The sequence below is a fragment of the Triticum urartu genome, chromosome 4, assembly GCF_003073215.2.
Source record: "Triticum urartu cultivar G1812 chromosome 4, Tu2.1, whole genome shotgun sequence".
Lineage (NCBI taxonomy): Eukaryota > Viridiplantae > Streptophyta > Magnoliopsida > Poales > Poaceae > Triticum > Triticum urartu.
In genome coordinates, this window is record NC_053025.1 from 608587738 (window position 1) to 608595069 (window position 7332).

At 44.8% G+C, this 7332-nt stretch overlaps 1 long non-coding RNA gene across 2 annotated transcripts; it reads left to right on the forward strand.

The window, feature by feature from the left end:
• Positions 1–1117: 1117 nt before the first annotated feature.
• On the forward strand, positions 1118–7308 carry LOC125553170. Of its 2 annotated transcripts, XR_007303950.1 has the most exons (7): positions 1118–1465; positions 1573–1744; positions 2529–2726; positions 3295–3510; positions 3628–3737; positions 4604–4765; positions 5899–7303. It is a non-coding gene; the product is annotated as an uncharacterized LOC125553170 (long non-coding RNA). The 2 variants fall into 2 exon arrangements; XR_007303949.1 differs by having other exon boundaries at positions 1573–2726; positions 5899–7308.
• Positions 7309–7332: the final 24 nt, after the last annotated feature.

Below are 7332 nucleotides of genomic sequence, written 5' to 3' on the forward strand. Positions count from 1 at the left end.
AATCTATGCATGCATCTCAAAGCAAAAAGTTACTGGCCGCCCGTAAGTGAAATTTGCAGGAACGGGTTTTCCAGGATCTGCTAGAGATGCCCTAGGCGGGTCAGTGAAAAAGGGAGATGAAAGAGATTACACATCAGTTTGTAGGAGGACGAAAGGACTCGCTAAACAAATATGTGTTAGCGTATCGGTTGAAGCCGGCTAATTAATTAGAGACGGCATCAGGCAGAGTCAGGGGGATCCGGCTTGCCTGCTCCCTTCCCATGCTCCCATCCGTGCTCCCACTTCATCCTACGGCTGTCTTTTTCCCTTTTTTCTTTCTAATCTAATCATCTCCCCCCCTGATTTTAAGGGGGTGGGGCCGGGCGTTATTTTGTTCCAATCAAATCAAGCCACGTATGCGGGAGCACGGATGGGCACACGGAAAGGGAGCAGGCAAGTCTCGTCCGAGTCAGGGATTGAGAAAGCGATGAAAGAAATTGGAGTGAAGATTTCCTTTCGTCAGATGTAGATGGACGGCTATGATCAATTGGAGAGGGGCATCGATCAACGAGAGAGGAACAAGATAAGTTAGAGAAGGACGTCGATCCACGAGAGGTCGTGACTCACCAATGAGAGACAAAGAGATTCCGTCATCCTAACATCAGTCGGTAGGAAGACGAAACATCCACTAAACAAATATGTGTTACCGTATTGGATGAAGCCGCCTAATTAATTAGCGAGGGTCCTCGGGCAAAGTCTAGGATCGAGAAAGCATGCAATGAAAGAAAATGGAGTGAAGATTTTCTTTCGTCGGATGTGGATGAACAGCTGCGATCAATTGGAGAAGGGCATCGATCCACGAGACGCGGCGATTGACCAATGAGCAAGTAGTAACAAAACTTTCATTGGATCACAGAAGAACCCGCCCTATCGAAACAAGACTCCCACCATTTCATTTTAATTTTAAAAAAAGAAACAAGAATCCCACCCATCCATCAATGAGTAACCAGCTCGCTCTCTTCTATTGGATGGATATAGATGGACGGCTGTGATAAGTTAGAGAAGAACGTCGATCCGCGAGAGGCGGTGACTCACCAATGAGATGAGAAGGGGGCAGCGAAGAAAGACGAAACGAGAGACTCCTCCAGTTTTCGCCCCACCCGATTCATTCATTCCTCCCTCAAACCGCGCCGCCGCCCCCTCGTCTGCCTCCCACATGGCCGCCTCCGCCGCCGGCGGCGGCAATCTCGACGCCTGTCTCCCCAACCGCCACCGGCCCCCACCCTCTCCTCCTCCCCTCACCTCCTTCTCTCACTAAATCTAGGGGGTCCCAGAACAAGCAGGCCGTGGGGCTTCCGAATCAGTCGCACGCACGCCGGGAGAGGAGACCTACGGGCCGGGTGGTTCTGCGCCAAGGGCGGCCGTCCTCCTCCTCCTCCTCCTCTGCTCCAGGCCTCCAGCGCGTTCATGGCGCTCACCCCGGACGGTACATTACATCCCGGCGCCTCTCCCGCTCCAATCCCACTCCGATCCTAAATCGATCCATCACCACGGCTGATGTATGTGTTTACCTCCTGTTCTGGTTGGTCGCAGGTGAGGCGTTGCTGCAGAACAAGCTGGCCTTCAGTGCCATGCCCGGGCGGATGCAGCCGGTCTCGTCCACATCGACGACGCGGGCGACCTCGCTTTCTCTTCGTCTGCTGCGGACGAGTGGTTCCTTCTTCCCCGACATCGCCACCGAGCCACGCGAGTTGCTCATCCGCACGTTGCTCCCTCTTCCTCTCTGTTGATTGATTGCTGAATTTCCTTTCTTTTCTTGTTTCTTCCCTGTGTGAACACATACATGGAGAATTCTGTTTCTTTGGCATACAAATACAATCTTGCTCTGAAGCTGTCTGGTCACGACTGTTTATGCGGTTCAGTTGGTACGTAGTAGGAGTAGTACATGAGTAGTAGTAGCTGATAGAGATGTTTCAGTTAGAGAGGGCCTTGTAACAGACGAAGAAATCAGCCCGTGCTTGTAAGTTGAAGGATCTATTGCGCGTTCCGTAAAGGAATTGGTAGAAATTGACAAGCTTGTACCATTTGTACATCCGACGATTGTTTGAAGTACTGGATGCGGCCCTATTCTGCTTCATGTGCAGTTTTGTAGAAATTGATTCACGTTTTCCATCCAAAAGTTATATTTTTTCAGGCTGTATAAACTGCACCCCTGTAGTTAGTTATTGGTTCGTGCCTTCTCCTTTATACAGTCACACTTTTGAAATATATACATTGTCAATTTTAGGCAATGATGCATCGAGCAGTAGCTCAGTCAGTAGTGCAAAATGAAAGGTGTGCAGATGGTTTAATGCAAATAGAACAGGCTGATTGGATTGGCGTAAGAAGAAAGTGGGGAAACTACATTGATGTCTTTTATCCTCGACATGAAATTTTGGGTTCCTTTTTAATGCTGACACCTTTTTCTTTTGGGATAGGATACGTAAAAGTGTACTTCTCTTATGAAAGGCCTTGCTGATGTGTTTATCTCCTGCTCTGGTTGGTCGCAGGTGAGGCGTTGCTGCAGCCCAAGCTAGCCTTCAGTGCCATGGCCGGGCGGATGCAGCCCAAGCTAGCCTTCAGTGTTATGGTCGGGCGGATGCAGCCGGTCTCGTCCACACAGACGACCTCGCTTTCTCCTCGGCTCCTGCGGAAGTGCGGTTCTTCCCCGACCTCGCTGCCCAGCCACGCGAGTTTCTCATCCGCAGGTTGTTCTTCCCCTGCCCGCTCCCTCCCTTTTCCTCTCTGTTGATCGATTGCTGAATTTTCTTTCTTCTGTTGTTTCTTCCCTGTGTGAACACATACATAGAGAATTTTGTTTCTTTGGCATACAATCTTGCTCTGAAGCTGTATGGTGACGACTGTTTATGGGTTTCAGTTGCTGCGATGATAGTTTGAACTACTGGACGGTGCTCTATTTTTGCTTTATGTGCAGTTTGGTAGAAAATGATTCGCGTTTTCCATCCAAAAGTTATATTTTTTTTCAGCCTGTAAAGTACACCCCTGTAGTCAGTTATCGATTCATGCCTTCTCCTTTATACAGTCACACTTCTGAAATGTATATTGTCAATTTTAGGCAATGATGCATCGAGCAGTAGTTCAGTCTATATTCAGTAACATATTTTTATTGAATAGAAACGTGGATATGTGCAAAAGAAAAGTGTGCAGATGGTTCAGTGCAAATAGAACAGGTTGATAATAGAGGTGTAAGAAGAAAATGGGGAAACTAGATTTCTGTCTTTTATCTCTTGCTGATGTGTTTACCTCTTGCTTTAGTTGGTCGCAGGTGAGGCGTTGCTGCAGCCCAAGCTGACCTTCAGTGCCATGGCCGGGCGGAAGTTGGCCGATGCAGCCAGTCCCGTCCACATCAACGGCGTTGGCGACCTCTAGCATCTTTGCTTTCTCCTCGTCTGCTGCGGGTGTGCAGTTCTTCTTCCCCTCTGGCTCCTCCTCGACCTCCCCGTCGAGCCACGTGAGCTGCTCATCCAGGAGGTTGTTCTTCAACTTCTCGCTCCCTCTTGCTTTCTGTTGATTGGTTGCTGATTTTTTTTGTTTCTTCCCTCTGTAAACACATCATATAGATGTTTCTTTGCTGTGCAAAATGTGCAGGACGAAGCATCACATCTTCTGCCCCTGTCTGCTGCGGACATGCACTTCTTCTGCCCATCAAGTTCTTCCTCGACCTCATCGCCGACCCACGCGAGTTGCTCATCCCGCAGGTTTCCTTCCACTGCCCGCTCTGCTCCCTCTAATTCCCTGTCGATTGGGTGCTGATTTTTTTGGCAGTTTCTTCTTCCCTGTGTGAGCACATACATAGAGAATTCTGTTTCTTTGGCATACAATCTTTGCTCTGAAGGTGGCTAGTGATGACTGTTATGGGTTTAGTTAGTACGTACTGCAGGAGTAGCTGAGACAGAGATTTTGAGTTAAAGAGGGCCTTGGATGAGAAGAAATCAATCTGTGCTAAGTTTAAGGATCCCTCCCTGCATTCTACTGTTCTTATCATAGAGGAACAGGCAGCATCTAAAGAGGGCCATTGCCCTTTTGCAGTGCCTACTTGTCAAGTGACAAGCTTGTAGAATTTGTATACCAGAAGGTTGTTTGAGCTACTGGGTGCTGCTCTATTTTGCTTCATGTGCAGTTTGGTAAAAAACTATTCATGTTTTCCATCCAAAAGTTATATTTTTTTCAGGCTGTAAACTGCATCCCCTGTAGTTAGTTTTTGATTCATGCCCTCTCTTTTATACTGTTATACAGTCACACTTCTCAAATGATGCATCGACTAGTAGTTCAGCTAGTATCCAAAATCATGATTTTATTTAATAGATAAATGTGGAGATGTGCAAAAGAAAAAAATGTGCAGATGGTTCAATGCAACTAGAGCAGGTTGATGGGAGAGGTGAAAGAAGAAAATGGGGAAACTAGATTGCTGTCTTTTATCCTCAACATGAAATTTTGGTTCCTTTTGTATGCTTGAGCCTTTTTCATTTGAAAGATAGGATACTTAAACGTGTACTTCTCTTATGAAAGGCCTTGTTGGGTAGACCTTGCTGATGTGTTTACCTCCTGCTCTGGTTGGTCTTAGGTGAGGCTTTGCTGCAGCCCAAGCTTACCTTCAGTGCCATGGCTGTGCGGAGGTTGGTCAATGCATCTAGTCTGGTACACATCAATGACGCGGGCGACCTCTAGCCTCTTCGGATTCTCCTCGTCTGCTGCGGCCGAGCCATGCGAGCTGCTCATCCCGCAGGTTATTCTTCCACTGCCAGCTCCCTCTTCCTTTCTGTTGATTAGTTGCTGATTTTTTTTGTTTCTTCCCTGTGTAAACACATAGGTAGAGATGTTTATTTGACATATATTCTTGCTCTGAAGCTGGTTGGTGACTATTGTTTATGTTCAGTTGGTACGAAGCACATGAGTATCTAACAGAGAGGTTTTTAGTTGAGAGGGCCTTGGAAGAGAAGAAATCAGCCCATGCCAAGTTGTAGGATCCCTTCCTGCATTCTATTGTTCTTATCGTAACGTTACAGATAGCATCTAAAGAGGCTCAATGCCATTGAGCAGTGCGTACTTGTCCACTGACAAGTTTGTCGCAATTGTACATCCAGCGATTGTTTGAACTACTGGATGCCGCTCTATTTTGCTTCATGTGCAGTTTGGTAGAAAATGATTCACATCAAAAGTTACACTTTATTTTCAGGTTGTAAACTGCACCCCTGTAGTTAATTATTGATTCATGCCTTCTCTTTTATACACACTCACACTTCTAAAGTATATAATGTCAATTTTAGGCAGTGATGCATCGAGCAGGACTTCAGTCAGTGTTCAATAACATATTTTATTTAGTAGATAAACAAAGAGATGTGCAGGAGAAAATGTGTGCTGATGGTTCAGTGCCAATAGAATACTTTGATGGGAGAGGTGTTAGAAGAAAAGGGGAGGAATAGATTGCTGTTTTCTATCCTCGACATGGTACGAGAATCATACTAGGCATACGAATCACCACAGGGAAAGTTGACCACGAGTCGTGGGAACTTCTTTTTGCTAAACTTGTCAGATTTTTTCAATGAGCATACTACTCTAACTGTCAAGCATCATAATGAAAAAGATACCATAAAAACAAGTATATAAGTAAGAAATCATCGATGACGTTGGAATTCCTGATCCTAAATTTCAAGTCAAACCTCGATACTGCTTGAGCAATGAGAAGTCACTAAGATCGACATTAGATGTAACAAATTATTTATATTATATGTAGCTTTCTTGCTTATCAATTATATACGAAAATGTAGTTTTCCATGCCATTCATTTCATTTCTTTACCCGTGCTTTGGCCTGTCGTTGCTTGGTTCCTAGGTTGATTTGTTTTGTTTTATTCTTGCAGATGTGGAGTATGATCTCCCTGATGTTTTGTAAACTGGTTTCAAGCATGTTGTGGAGGATTTAGCTATACATTTTGGTGTAAGGTGAGACCACTAACTTGTGTTCTTCGCTGAGCATTGAAAACCTGGGAATTTCTGACTGTGCTAACTTAAACAATGGTATTCGTGGAGAACATGCCTGGTAATCTCGGTATCGTTACCTGCACAGTAGAACATCAACTATTTGACCATAAAAATTGGTTCAATTCAGTTATTCCAGCCAGCTAGCTAATGTGGTTCTTGCAAATAGCAGTGACAGCACCATACCACATTTCTTTCATAGTGGGGTTACATCTGAGGCAACAGATATTTATTCTCTCTCTAGATGTTGTATCAGGAAGCAACTTACCAACAAGGACAAAAGAAAACATCAGTCATGCCTAATTGTGAAGAAGAGTACGCCAATAGAGTTATTTGGGTTGTATAAGAAGAATACCGGCCAGTGCAGGTTGAGGCTAGACAATTGTTGCTTAACTGGGTTCAAGTTAGCTCAGTTGTTCCGACAAGATTTAGTTTTTTCCTCTGGTGTTTATTCTTGAGACATTTTATATAAATATAAATAGCAAACAAGCAATCCCATTGATCACAGCGAGACAGTTCACTTAGTAAGCAATGTAATGTTGGGACATATATTTGAGGTTCTAGATAATTTTTGTGGGTCATAGATTGTATGTTGCCAGTGAGATGTGACGAGATGGGAAATATATGCTTTGCATGGAAATGACATTACTTTGCACATGCCACTTATTTTAATGCGTGAGCAGTCGTTTTGTGTAAATAACTAAATATACAATACGCCAGTGTTCAAAATTGTAATTAAGATTTCATTCACCTCACATGGAATCTTTTTTGTATAAAAGATATAAATTTCGTCAGGCCAATTTATCGCAATGTGGGGTCAGAACTAAAATTATGTCATATCAGTTATGTTAATCGCTGGGGCAGATTTATCGGTCTGTCAAGTGATTTGTCAGGCATCTATTATAAATTGGTCTGGTCCCTCCAAGCAAAAACCTCAAAATATATGGCAAAATTCCTCCACCTCGGTCGCTAAGTATCCTGATACAACACTTGGGCGAGCATCATAGTCATGACCCTCGCCAACTTTAGCAAACAAGCACCTCCTGGAATTCGACTTTCCTGATCAGTGGCAGCAAGCACGGAGGAGCCCTATGGGAAGCGAGTCGAAAAAGTTGATGTAGAGCTCGCAAGGCAAATACATCAACAGGTCGGCCGGTGCACGGCGCGGCTGCTCACATGATGCCAAGCCGGAGGTTGTTTCAAATCCGTCCAGGCTTTGCGCTCATCCACGCCAGCACCGTCTAGATTAATATGGATGTGGTGTCTTTATATTGGATTAAAGACATGTGATATTATTCTTTTCCCGTTGCAACGCA